Raw genomic sequence first — 14,354 nt, forward strand, 5'->3', positions numbered from 1 at the left:
CTGCAGTGAGATGACGCGTGAAGGGATAAATCTCTTGCACAGTCTTGAGGTTCCGTGAAAATGATCATCAGGTAAATGGAGGCACGGACAGAACCTCTAACTTCTAATTTGTCCCCAACCTCTGAGAAACTTGCAAGAGTAGCTGACTAGTTGAAAAACCAGCTTCCAGCAAATTCAGAAAGTCAGCTGCCCTCATTCCCTTCTGCCCCACGTAATATACTCTGCATATTACTGGATTTATTAGCACACAAAATCCAATGCACATGCATTAATACTGTGAAGAAAAGTGTTTAACGAGTTTTAAAGGAGAGAATCTATTCATGCCTTTAGGAAACAAACTAGAATTACAGTAGAGACTTAAAAAGAGCAGTCGAGATACCTGTAATAATAGTAGTAATAGCAATAGTCCTAGCACATTATTACTGGAGTGGAGTCAAGGGATTTATGGATATGCTGACAACATATGTAAAATTTGGTACACGTAAGTATGTACATTTTCTGAAGAGTACAATAATATTTAACATTAATTTTACAGCATTAGGAACTAGAACTCTGCTTCTCTAAATATGAAGTTACATCAGCTAGTAACCATCACAGACAGCTATCCACAAAGCTGACCTGATTGATTAATTTATTGAGCCTGTAAGAAGTAGCTGGAGATACCACAGACCTTTCCCCCCCTCCCCCAGAATGCTATTAATAAATATCTTGTACTTACAAATTCTATACAAGTTCACTATAATTGAATCAGACATATCCAAAATGTTACAAATATCCCATTTAATCTTCTTTTAATAACTTTACTATTACTATGTGCAAATAAACAGAAAAATTAGGCTTTTTTGGATAATTACAATAGTAATATCAGCAAGGGTTGAAATATGAAAGGGATTTCCTAATTTGGAAGTAGTCCTCTGGACTTGCCCGGTGGTGCAGTGGATGAGAATCTGCCTGCGAGTGCAGGGTGCGGGTTCGATCCCTGGTCCGGGAAGGTCCCACATGTCAGGAGCAGCTAAGCCCGTGGGCCGCAACCACTGAAGCCCATACGCCGGAGAGCCTGTGCTCTGCAACGGAAGCCGCCACATGAGAAGCCCACACTGCAGCTAAAAGCAGCCCCTGCTCGCCGCAACTAGAAAGGCCCATGCTCAGGAACAAAGACCCAGCGCAGCCAGAACAATTAATTCAGAAAAAAGTAATCCTTAGATCTAATTCTCTAAGGTATTCTTTAGATAAAACAATGATCTAAAATTTGCATGCATATTCATGTGTTTTACCTAGTGATACAAATAATTTTTTTCCTAACCAGATTACCTTTAGAATTCCAGGCATGATTGCCATTTCTGAAAAGACTTTAATGTCTTTAACCTTACAAATCCAAAACTTAATTTCAATCCTACTGCACATTTCAAATAAAATCCACTTCATTTCACCAAGACGGTGTTTCTAGAATTAATGTGATTGTTTTTAATTACTGAACAATCTTTTATACACCCTATTTCTGCCAAGAAGGATTCAGTGTTGGCGTACACAATGGAACAGAAGCTTTCTTCCATTAATATCATCCATAGCAGTGGTTTCCAAATTCCACATGATAACCTCTTTCTTTATGAAAATGGTATTTGGTTTGCTTTGTAATTATCTGATCCTAGTTTAATTGTCTGCTTGCCTCTCTGTCTTTCTGCTAGGCTCTAAGCTCTTTTATTGTAAACATTATGTCCTTCCACAGTTTTTTTTTTTTTTTTCTTTTGAGATTAATGTCCAACTAAAAGCAAGTGCTGGTGACATGGAGTATGTCTGTATATGAGTGTTTGTGTGAGTGTATGTGTGCTCTGAAAAGTAACATGCCAAAAAAAGTGTTGTGACAGCAAAAGCAACAAATAAACAAACAACAATAATAAAAAACCCACAAAGAAACACTGAGGCAATAAAGCATATAGGTAGAAACTGAGAGTAAAAAAGAAAAAAGTGAGAACTAGAATAAATATGTATCCAAAGTCTACCTTGCCCTTTGTTTACTAAAGGAAGAGAGGGGAAGGGTGGAGCTTTCCAGAAATTTCTGCAGATGTGATTATATTTGATATTTTCAAAGACACTTCAAGGAAGAGAGTGTACAGAAATGTAGTCTAAAGCTTACTATGTTTATTCAGGTGGTGATATCTGAGCAAACCAAGATGACAGCAGAAGACCAGTCCCTGCAAACTGTGGTCACTGGACCCCCACTTGATAAGCTTCTCTACATGCAGGTCTTTGTGTTTTGCTCACAAAACAAGGCAAACTGTCCCCACGAAAGGATCCCCCTGCCCTGTCCTGCCAACGAAGATGTCATAGACAATGCACTTGGCCTGGAAGCAAGGGGGCCACAGCCCTGCAGCAGACCTGGGAGTCTCGTAGGAGAATCAGAGCAGAAACTTCTGCATGCCCAGCATGCCTGCCTGTTCTCCTGGTGGCGTGTTGAGGAGCAGTCAGGCCCCCAAGTCAGAAACCTGAGCCATGTTCTCATGAGCTCACCCCCAGCCCCCACCCTCGGTCACTGTGTTCCTTTCTCACCGGCGCCTTCCCCAGCCACCAGTCAGCTCTGAACTCTGGGGAAAACTCCACCTGCCTGCGCTTAACCCAATTTCATGAAAACATTAATCTCCTTCTGCTTCTTCATTAAAAACCCATGTGGTCTCTTACTTTTGACTTCAGTATTATGCTTTTGAAACTAACTCATGTTAAGCCACACAGCTGTAGGGTTTGTTTGCATTTCTATATATTCTCAATGGATTGATGTATCCATTCCTTACTGATAGCCACTGGGATCATCTTGCATTCTTGGCTTTTACAAACTGCAGCTTTGAGCACGTCCTTAGATGAACATCCTTATGCCAGCCTGTAGATAACGTTTCTAGGGAGTAACTACTACTGGCTCTTAAGTTATTTTCAACTTTAGGACACACAACCAAATGCTTTTCCAAAGAGACTATGTCAACTTACCACCTTCACCAGCAATGCACTAGAGTTCCACTGGTCTAGCATCTCTGTTGATGCAGGTAGCTAGTCTTTTTATTTTATAAAGTTATATGTCCTGGTGTGAGGTATAGTGGTATTATTTGATAGTCTGCATTCTTCTCAATGGAACTCCTTAATCAATCCTTAATACAGTCCTTCAAATATGTTTACCCTTTCTAAGTTTGCCTTTATCAAGCTCTCAAACATAGGTTTTGAAGAATAAAAGTACTGAAACAACATATATCTACTTTTCCTTTGTTATTGGTTTTTTTGTGAGCCTGCAAAGTCTTTACCTGACCCAGGCTCATGCAGGTGGGTTGATGGAAAGGGGAAGTTGTATTTTCACAGATTTATGTTCCACCTTCCCCATGTAGCCTGTCGTCATCCTGCGTTGGTTGTGTCTACATTGTGGGGCAGATCCAGACTCACTTTCCCATCTGAGTGTCCCATTGAGCCACATATTGAAAACACCTCTGTATCTTCCCTCAATGGGATGCCATGTTCACTTTGTCAAAAGGCCAACCAGCCTTGTCCCCAGGTCTGTATTCTCTGCCATCGGTCTGTTTCCTAGGGCCAGCACCACCCCATTGAAAGCCTGTGCCCGTGTAGTACAGCCAGGAATCAGGTGTGTTGTGGAAACGCGTCATCTATGAGCTGGTCAGTCTTTGTGGAGATGTATGAGGAGGACTCAGAGGAGGCACACCCTGTGTTGGGGGTCTGCTCCACAGCTGGATCTGATGGGAGGGTGAAAACGGAGGCTCCCTGTTGGGAGAACACACACACACACACACGAGGGCAGAATCCCAGGATCTCCTAGAATCCGGTTTCAGACCTCAGTGGCGAAAGGGAAATGACAGGATGATGTGAGGAGAGTCGATGGAGCATCTGAGGGCAGTGAGACTACTGGTCTTTTTCTTCCTTTTTCACTCTTTTCCGTAGTTTCTAGGTTTTCCACACGTTACTGATGGCCAGAGAAAAACCAAACAAGGAGTCAAAGGATTTAGGAACATTGGCCTGATGATCACAAAGAGCACTTTCTTTCAGAAAATGAGTAATACATTTTAAAATATAAAAAAATACTCTGGAAAAAGGTGAAAGTTAAGAAAATATTTTTTCAGACAAAAACTTGAAACAGTTGAACTAAGTGCCAATGAAAGAATGTGCTGCCTTGTGAAATAAAAATGTATGTACACATACATCACACAACTATGTATATACACACACATATACACATACACAAATCAGGTAAGATCATGGCATCTTACTTCATGGCATCACTTCATGGCAAATAGATGGGGGAAAAAATGGAATCAGTGACAGACTTTATTTTATTGGGCTCCAAAGTCACTGTGGATGGTGACTGCAGGCACAAAATTAAAAGACACTTAGTCCTTGGAAGAGAAGCTATGACCAACCTAGACAGTGTATTAAAAAGCAAAGAGACCACTTTACCAACAAAGGTCCATCTAGTCAAAGCTTTGGTTTTTCCAGTAGTCATGTATGGATGTGAGAGTTGGACCATAAAGAAAGCTGAGCATCGTAGAATTGATGCTTTTGAACTGTGGTGCTGGAGAAGACTCTTGAGAGTCCCTTGGACTACAAGGAGATCCAACCAGTCCATCCTAAAGGAGATCAGTCCTAAGTGTTCTTTGGAAGGACTGATGCTGAAGCTGAAACTCCAATACTCTGGCTACCGGATGCAAAGAATTGACTCATTAGAAAAGACCCTGATGCTGGGAAAGACTGAAGGCAGGAGGAGAAGGGGACAGCAGAGGATGAGATGGTTGGATGGCATCACCGACTCAATGGACACGAGTTTGAGAAAACTCTGGGAGTTGGTGAAGGACAGGACAGACTGCGTGCTGCAGTCCATGGGGTCACAGAGTAGGACATGACTGAGCAACTGAACAGCAATATTAATCTTGATTGTACAAATATAAATTATTACATAAATCAATGCCTAGTAGTTTAACAGGCGATTATTTAGAAAAACTAGACTGCTTCTGTTGTATTCTTAATTTTTAAAATTCCTTCCCACTACATCAATACTTTGAGGGGGGAAAAAAAAAGACAAGAGAACAGAGACACAGGCTATAGGAGGAACATGGGCACACATCACACAAGGGAGTTGCAGGAGTAATATATAGAGAGCTGAGTACTTTGCCTGATAGGGATATTTTCCTTTCATGACATCAGATGTCACGGAATAAGGCAAAGCTCGAGGAATGTGTGGACTGACAGTCTCCGTATAGCTGAGCCAGGAGCCAGGGCAGAGACGCGAGGAGCAGATGGGAACAGGAGGAAGACGGGCATCGGCGGAGGTGAGGGCCCGGCCGCCCGCAGATGGCTGTTGTCAGGCGGGCTGTCACTGTGCCTGGGGCAGCCCTGCCACTCAGAGGCCAGCGAGTGACCAGGTCATCTCCCTGAGACCCATGGTGACAGGGCCCAGGTGCACTCAGAAGGCAGCAAAGCAGCTTGCGGGCGGCTGGGTTGACAGTCTCAGAGAAAGCAGTTTGTTCTTCCTAACAGAACCGTCTCAGGCTAGCATCCATGGGGGTTTCCCCAGGCACCTGCCAGCCCCCCAGCTGCCTGAAGTCACGGGCCATACGAGTCCTGCTGCTTCCACAGACGTGCTTGCCCAGTGTTTCCAGAAATAGACGCCCTTTTCACACTGCACGTCTAAGTGTACACATAATTTCACACTAAGTGATCCTCACAGCCACACAGGTCAGGGGACACTGGTGATGTGGTTGTCATTATCAGCATTTTACAGACCAGCCAGTGAGCTCGGGTCCCCCAGCCCAGGCAGGACTACCTGTGCACCCCTGGGCCTGTCGTCCCCTCCACAAGTTGACAAGGGTACTTACTCTGTAAGAGACTAGAACAAGTGGCACCACTACAACAGTCAGGACTCCGGGCACATCAGCATTGAGTATCACCTAAGTAATGACAACTGTTACAACTGTTAAAGAATGCGCTAAAATGCCGGTCCATCTGGAGCTGTAGTAAAAGAAAGTGTTTCGTTTTCATCGATGTTATCAAAGAGTACTTATGACAGTGGTAAGTGAGTCAACTGCCAGGTCAAATTTAGTGAAATTAAACATTTTCCATAACAGGCAGGTTTAGCTGGATTGATAGAAAGCGCTCCATCTGCCAGTTCACCTCATATTCTTTCCTTTTTAAAACAGAAATACGGATTATCTTCTATCACCTTAGAAAAAAAGCACACAACTCTTAATAGAATAATTTTCTTCTATTTCAAAAAAATTCAAGAGCAGATGTATAGATAGCCACTCTTAAGTCACACCGTCACGCGTATTAAGGGTTGATATGGTTGATGCAGTTTTGCATAAAAACTCCTAAATTACTATTTAGAAGTACTCATCTCAAATCATACTCACTGAAGGCACAGACAATAAATTTTCTGTGCAGAAAGTATGCAGTTTTTCCATCTTGTGAATGTTGCAGAGATAACACCAAACATTTCACATTTTGCTCGAGAGAGACTGACTTTTCATTTTACCATGAGTGGTTCTGATTTATGACAGAGTCGTCCCACCAGTGGTGAGCCAGGCAGGCTGAGAGTTGTTTTGTTTCAGATATTCAGACAGTGGCAATGGTGTCACTATGAATAAAGCCCTCCAGCCTCCCCTCTCATGAATTATATACAGGTCCTGCTCATAAATCTTCTGCGAAATTCTAATCGAGATGTGGGGGTGCAGGCGTCTTCTCTCTGTAACACACTTCCCCCATCACAGTCAATGTGCGCAAGTACTTTCTGCTACCAAGTTCAGTTCAAGAACATTTAATTAGATTTATAAAATTATGATCTGATGCCACTGGAGTAAAATGATTTAGCCAGACTCATAACTACTTGTGGGGACTTCCTGGGGTGGCTCCGTGGTAAAGAACGCACCTGCCATCAGGACATGTGGGCTTGATCCCTGGGTTGGGAAGATCCCCTGGAGGAAATGGCAACCCACTCCAGTATTCTTGCCTGGAGAATTCCATGGACAGAGGAGCCGGGCAGGCTACAGTCCATGGGGTTGCAAAGAGTCGGATGTGACTGAGCAACAAAACAACAACAAGAATATAATTACTTGTGTTCACAGCCCAGCAGAGTTTCAGGGTGCCACTCAGTCTGTACCTGCTGGCTGGGGACAGGCTGAGCTAGCCCTGGTTCTTTTGACTTGGAAGCGGTGGAGCACGCTGCTTTGGTTTCGGCAAGTCAGGGGCATGAAGTGGGGATGCCCAGGGTACCACTCTGACTTCAGTGCATTTCATGCCATCTGACTTCAACATGGCCCTGTGAGGAAGCCCTTCCAGAAAGGCTGGGCTGAGAGCCTGGAATTCCTAAGGGTGATCATTCTTTTTAAATGAGTGTTTTAATCTTAGCACTTAGATGACTGCATGATTAGCTATGAGTTACTTAGAATAAGAGCAGGTGGCTAGTTAGAGTTTTGAAGTGAGCTTGTCAGGTGTTGCTCACAGGCTCACCTGTGTTACTGGCTCTTGAGAGGCACAGACCACAAAGGACCTGGTTCCTTCTCCTCATAGGTTCCTGCCTGAGCCTGGACTTTCAGGACTCTCAAGTTCTGTGACCTGGGACTGCCAGATTTCTGCCCGTTCTTGCAGAGTTTCCAAAACCCTCATGAGATTGCACATTTTTTTCCTGCTCTGGGCTTTCTGTCATTTTGTTACTGTGGCCAGACTTAAAGAAAAAAAATTGTTAGTAGAACATTTACATCGCTAACTAGAACTGCATCCAATAACCAATACTCTGCAGCCTAAATGGCACTCCTGAAATCTGATTTCAACATGAAAATATTGAAGTAACCTCTTCCACTTAGTGACACTAAGTGGCAAATGTTTAGATTTTTTTTTTCAATTCTGTAATCCGAGTGCCATAAAAAAATCCATTTTAAAAATTACATATCATAGCTAATTTTATAATTACATGAAATGAGTCTAAACCAACCCTTGGAAAGGATGAAAATTGAATGCTTTTCTTTTTTCCACCTCTCTCTCTCTCTCTCTTTTTTTTTTTTTTCTGGCTGTGATGTACATACAGACTGCGGGAGATTAGCTCCTAGACCAAGGATCAAATCTGGGGCCCCAGCAGTGAGAGCACTGAGTCTTAAGTACTGGACAGTCAGGGAAGTCCCTGAAAGTAATACCTCTAATCCAAGTGTCTGTAAAAAGAATATGTAAGAAGGGTTCCACAGTGACCCAGTCTTTCTGACTTGGGGGTGTTTTCTAAACTAAATTTACTGCAAGTCACTTCAGGTCATCGAGTCTTCATTTGAACTAATGATAGATGGTCTTCAGAGGGGTCTGAAAGACGGGGCCCCATGCAGCTCCTGTCTGAGCGGAGACCACTGTCCTGCACTGAGCAGTGGTCAGGTGTTTGACAAGAAGAACGAATGAGGGAAAGAGAGCGAGCAAATTAAGTGGCGTCAGAGCACACTGCAGACGGTCCATTCATTCATTCATTCCAGAAATATTTGTAAAGTTGCAGACGTGAACCAAAGCTACACCTGCCCTTGAGCAGTCTTCATGTGGAGAGGAATAACAAACACAGGAGCCATAAAGGACCTGGGTACCACAAACCCTGTATTTCCCATTCTTAAACCTCTGTGCAAACTTCACTTTCTCATATTTACCAGAGAGCCATGGAGAGTTGTTCATAGTTCACAATTCTAACTAAAATACAAAAAGCTGGAGGAACCCATATTCAATCTTTGGAAATGAAATAAGAGATGGAAACATTATACAGAGTAGAACATAAATGGCCCTGAAAATAAAGGACTGAAAACACAACTGAAATGACAGAATCTGAGTCCTTTAAACAGCCTACCTCCCCCAAAGCACCACAGTCCTAAAAGACCATGAAAAGTTTGCACAACAGTGAGGTGTAGCCTTAAGACAGTCTTTCCCCACAGCGTGCAGCAGAGAGATTTGTCACCCCCTAGTGGCCCCCAGAAAGTGGCTTCCCTGACTGGCAGAGTCCTGCCCTGCATGGAAGAGCCCACGCCCACCCCACAGAGTGCTGCCTCCAGATGGTGAGTGGATGGACCCGGCTCTGCAGTCAGGGAGCCGCTCACCACTTCGTGTGGGCTAATGAGGTACTTGCAATACCAACACCTTGTCCAGGCGTGGGTGGGCATCCCCTTTCCCCCCTTTCCCTCTGTTTCCCGAGCTCACACCAGGCACATGGACAGGTCTCAAAGCACCGAGGATGAGGCTGGGCCTTGGGAAGGGGCGCTTCCCCGCATCTTGCCACCCACCCATCTTGCCTGCCGTGGCACAGAGAATGGCCTGGTGGACACACTACTTGGGGAAGGAGAGGGCTGGACCCACTGAGAGAGTAGCACTGACATGTATACACCACTGTGTCTAAAGTGGATACCTACAGGAGGCTGCTTATAGCACAGGGAGACCAGCGTGGTGCTCTGTGATGGCCTGGGGGGTGGGATGGGCTGAGAGAGGGGATTTAAGCACATTATGACTGAATGGTGCTGGTGTTTGGCAGAGAGCAACACAACACTGTAAAGCAATTGTCCTCCAATTAAAAAAAAAAAAAATGGCCCTTTGCTCTGGGCTTCATTTCACAGCTGACCGCAGTCTTGGGAGACAGAGCTAAGGGCCCCCAGCTTGCACATGGAGGTTTCACCACTCCTCCCCACTTCCGAGCTTTAACACATACTTTTAGAAATGCATTTGTAGCTTGCATGATGAGCTTGCATTCAGATCAGGGGTGGCCTGGCCTTCCTCCCACAGCGTTGCTAACATCTTAACTGACACCTTCGTCAAGGCCCAGTGCAGGCAAGAAGGACTGTCTGCAAGCCACTGCACACGCAGGATGCAGCGGTCCAGCACTGCGGGGCTGACAGCCGAGGCCAAGCCGCAGGCCGGACTCCGGCTGGGGTTCCCTGAGGCCCTGGGTGGGCACTCATGCTCCCCGCTGAGGACGGCAGTAACAATGGTGAGCCGAGTTTGTTACAGACACTTGGAGATGGAATTTGGGTGAGTGCTCAGCAAGTGGTCAGCACAGAGAGAAAGTCCACAATGAGGGGACAGCTGGTCTCCTGACACTGCGCTTTGCAATACGATCTACGATTAAATGACACTCGACCAGTTGTTAAATGACGATAATAACCAAACTCTACATGAAAACAGAAATAACTAATAAAGAAACACAAGTATGATAAGGCCATGTTTTGAGGGGCTAAAGGGATAAATATATACCCTTAACATTGACTCAGACAGTAAAGAAATCTGTCTGCAATGCAGGAGACCCATGTTCAATCCCTGGGTCGGGAAGATCCTCTTGAGAAGGGAATGGCAATCCACTTCAGTATTCTTGCCTACAGAATCCCTATGAACAGAGGAGCCTGGAACAATCCATGGGGTCACAAAGAGTCAGATATGACTGAGCGACTACGCACAGCACAGCACCGCATGCACATATATGTGTGTGTTATATATAACTATATGCATAAATCCTTCACAGATAGATGAGCGCAGACATACATATGTACAAATAGATAACTTATGTGCAATCTTTGTTCCTCAATTGGGCTATTTACAGATGATATAAAGCTGGTCCATGTGGCTTTAATTTGCCCCTTCTTTCCTTAAATGTATCCACTTAAAGTCCTCATGGTGCCCAGGGTGGAGCAGGTCCTTAATAAATTATTAATGACAAAGGAGTCTCTCTGACAACTTTAACTGAAAGAGGAAAAAGTCCCCTGCACACTGGGATTATGTTTGATGTTGGCAGGTAGTCTTAGTGGTTTTGTTTTCTCCTGAAAGCAGAGGGTGAGGAGCACATTTGCTCACCACCTGGCAGACCCGCAGACCAGGGACACTCATCCCAGCCACTCTCCCTAGTTCATTGTGGCATGAGCATCATTTGTGTCGTCAATGGTCCAAATCCAGCTTCAGTAAATAATTAAAATGCAAAGAATGAACCTCAAACATCTGCCTTGAGATTTGTACAACTGGGGGATGCATGCAAACTGAAATGCAGTTATTTATTATAATCTTCATTCTAGTAAGCCCAAGGGCAACTTGAACTCAGTTTATTTACCATTTACAGTTACTACTTATCAAAGCTGAAGTGTTTCTTATCTCTTGAGGTTCCAGTACTGATCTACATATTATTCAGATGCTAAAGAAACTTATACAAACCCTGTCATACCAACATAGGAATTGGCCTTGGGGAAATACACATCTCAGAATTTAATAGTAACCAAACTTTCTAAGAGGAGAAGTTTTAGGCTTACTCTGCTCAATTTCTTCAATTTAAAAAATGTGAAAAAAAAACTTCCCCTCAAAAAATTAAATAGATTTTCCAGCCTTTGAACACCAAGGAATTTTAATGAAGTCTAATAAACAAAGGGAAAAATATTTGAAAGTTTGAGACTATACTTGGAAAATTTAAGTCTGATTTCCCATTTTACTATAAATATTATATTTATCTTCCTGTCCTACTGCAAAGTACCAGTCAGTGTCAAAAAAGGCTTTAAAATGCAAATTTACTTTTTCCCATTTAACAATCATTTAACTGCATTTAACTGAACAAATAACTTTCTTAGGCTGGGGTCCTCATGTGTATGTAAGAAACCGTTTTGTTATTTAATTTTTTCATTACAACTTTAAAGCAGTTTGCACGTCGAGATGTGCATTTAAAAGAGAAAAATCAAATATATTCATAAGTGAAACCACTCTGTGTGCCGTAACATGATGCTTTATGTGAGCACAAAGCAGTTCTCTTAATTGATGTCACATGTGCCTTTGAACGGCCAAAGACCTCTCATTCCTGATTTTCACAGAAAATTTTAGGCATAAATATACATTGTCTTTGAAATCACTTGGTTCTGCTACAATCCTCAAACAAAACTTTACTCCCTCCTTACCATCAGCTATTTAATACTTTTTAGAATGAATTATATGTTAGATTAAAGTGGAACCTTTTGCTTCTGTCTCTGCTCTTTTTTTTTATAACTCGGTTTTTATAACTTATGAGACTTAAAAATCATGAGAGAAATCAATTCCAAGAGGCAGAACAACACAGAGTTTAGGAACAAGGTCTCCTGGAGCCGAACCCTGACTCGGCTACTTTATCTGTAGGTTTGGTCAATGTAACCACTTCTTCCTGGTTCATATCTAGGTGATGGGATAACAAAACTGCCTTCCTCAGTAGAATTAAAAGGGTCAATTTGTATAAAGCTTTGGGAAGCTAGCCTGGAAGATATGGGAGTCCAAGACTAGTCTTACATGAGCTATCATCCATAAGGTGTGTCCCTCAACACCTAAATAGGCATCAAACACGAGCTGGGGCAGATTCCCAGGTGGTGGTGGTGGTTTAGTCACTAATTCACTAAGTCCAGCTCTTTGCGACCCCATGGACAGTAGCCCACCAGGCTCCTCTGTCCATGGGGTTCTCCAGGCAAGAATACTGGAAAGGGTTGTCATTTCCTTCTCCAGGGGGTCTTCCTGACCCAGGGATCGAACCTATGTCTCTGCTTGGTCAAGCTGGTTCAGGTTCCTAGGTGGCCTCTCCATAATATCTGCCTTTTAGAGAAGTGAGTGCAAAATAATCAAGTTTATGAATTTCATCCTAATTGCCAGGAGAACTGGGAGGATTTAAGCAGTGAAGTGTCATGTTGTGACTTGTATGTGCTTAAAGGAGGAGCCGGCGGCTGTGTGGAAGGAGACTGTGGAGGAAGATGAATGGAGGTGGTTCCACGGGTGCAGGAGGTGGTGACTTGGTGTACATGGGGCCTGAGCAGGCAGACGAGTGTACTGGGTAGAGTGGGTGTAGGTGATGGGATACGATGCAGCAAATGTGGGACAGGAGGAGGATGGCTCTGAGGAGGGAACTGCGGGTCCAGACTGTGGTTCTGAGCTCTCCTCTTGGCTGTGGGTAGCCGGGAACACCCTAGGACATCTGATCTCTGGGTGTATTTCACAACTGTGGGAACTCTCATATCTCCTCTCCTTACACTCACCCCCACTCATCATGAAATCTATTTAATATTTAAACTGCCTCTTTATGGGCTCATGGAATGAAGAGTCTGCACTCACACCACAGCACAATTCACTGTATCCCCAGGCAGACCGGGGAAGGTCATGACCTCTGTGCTTCTGGGATGCCCAAAGGTTTGGTACCAAACCAGTCACCACATGGCTTTACCGGTGGCATCAGGGGACCTCCAACAGGACGCTGTGACCACATCAAAACGCTTCTCCAGATATTTTCATGGTGTCACCTATCAAATGTATGTGGTTGCAAATTGTGAACTTTGGATATTTCCATTATTTACTTTGTATGAATTTAGCAAGAGGTGAAAACACTACTTCACTACTTTCTCCAGAGGACTGTTAGTATCACTGTATGATGCAACATAGACAAGTGTTTAGACTTACCACTCAAAACATGGGTGTAGATCATCACTGTCATCTCAGCAGACCTAGCTCAGTCCCCACGGGATCACTGTCTGCTCCATAAAGACTGACCAGGCACTCACGTTACCTCCTCTACGTCTGTCTGTCTGTCATCTCCCCTGGAGAGCTTACATCATTCTGTCTGTCCAAAACCCCATGCAGACAGACAGGCTAAGGTCCTGGCAGAGCAGAGGTGAGCCAGAGCACCTTCAGGTCTCCTGTTAAGAGTGGCTCTCAGACTCCCCATGCCCAGAGGGAGACTTCACCCACTTTTCCAATGGAATTCAAGAAATGCTGTCTGCTTCCCTCTCTTTGAGCCTCTTCTGTCCTTCTCCATCCCCAACCCAAGACTCAAAAAGCTATGTTGTGCTTCTTTTTCTCATAATTCTCACATAGTTAACACTCATGTTGAATATCTAGAATGCTAATCTATTTATTGGCAGAAAGAGGAGAGTGAAAAAGATGGCTTAAACCTCAACATTCGGAAAACTAAGATCATAGCATCCAGTCCCATCACTTCATGTCAAATTGATGGCGAAAAAATGAAAACAGTGACAGACTTTATTTTCTTGGGCTCCAAAACCACTGCAGATGGTGACTGCAGCCATGAAATTAAAAGATGCTTGCTCCTTGGAAGAAAAGCTTTGACAAACCTAGACAGCATGTTAAAAACCAGAGACATCACTTGGCTGACAAAGGTCCATGTATGGCAATGGTATTTCTGGTAGCCATGTACAGATGTGAGAGTTGAACCATAAAGGAGGCTGAGCACCAAAGAAATGATTCTTTTGAACTGTGGTGCTGGAGAAGACTCTTGAGAGTCCCTTGGACTGCAAAGAGATCAAACTAGTCAATCCTAAAGGAAATCAGTCCTGAATATTCATTGGAAGGATTGATGCTGAAGCTGAAAC

At 43.8% G+C, this 14,354-nt stretch overlaps 1 protein-coding gene across 1 annotated transcript in view; it reads right to left on the reverse strand.

The window, feature by feature from the left end:
* Positions 1 to 14,354, reverse strand: part of CSMD1 (CUB and Sushi multiple domains 1) — a 2,014,689-nt gene that overhangs the window by 85,129 nt on the left and 1,915,206 nt on the right. The gene's annotated exons all lie outside the window — the stretch shown is intronic.

Source organism: Cervus elaphus, chromosome 32 (assembly GCF_910594005.1).
Source record: "Cervus elaphus chromosome 32, mCerEla1.1, whole genome shotgun sequence".
NCBI classification, from domain to species: domain Eukaryota; kingdom Metazoa; phylum Chordata; class Mammalia; order Artiodactyla; family Cervidae; genus Cervus; species Cervus elaphus.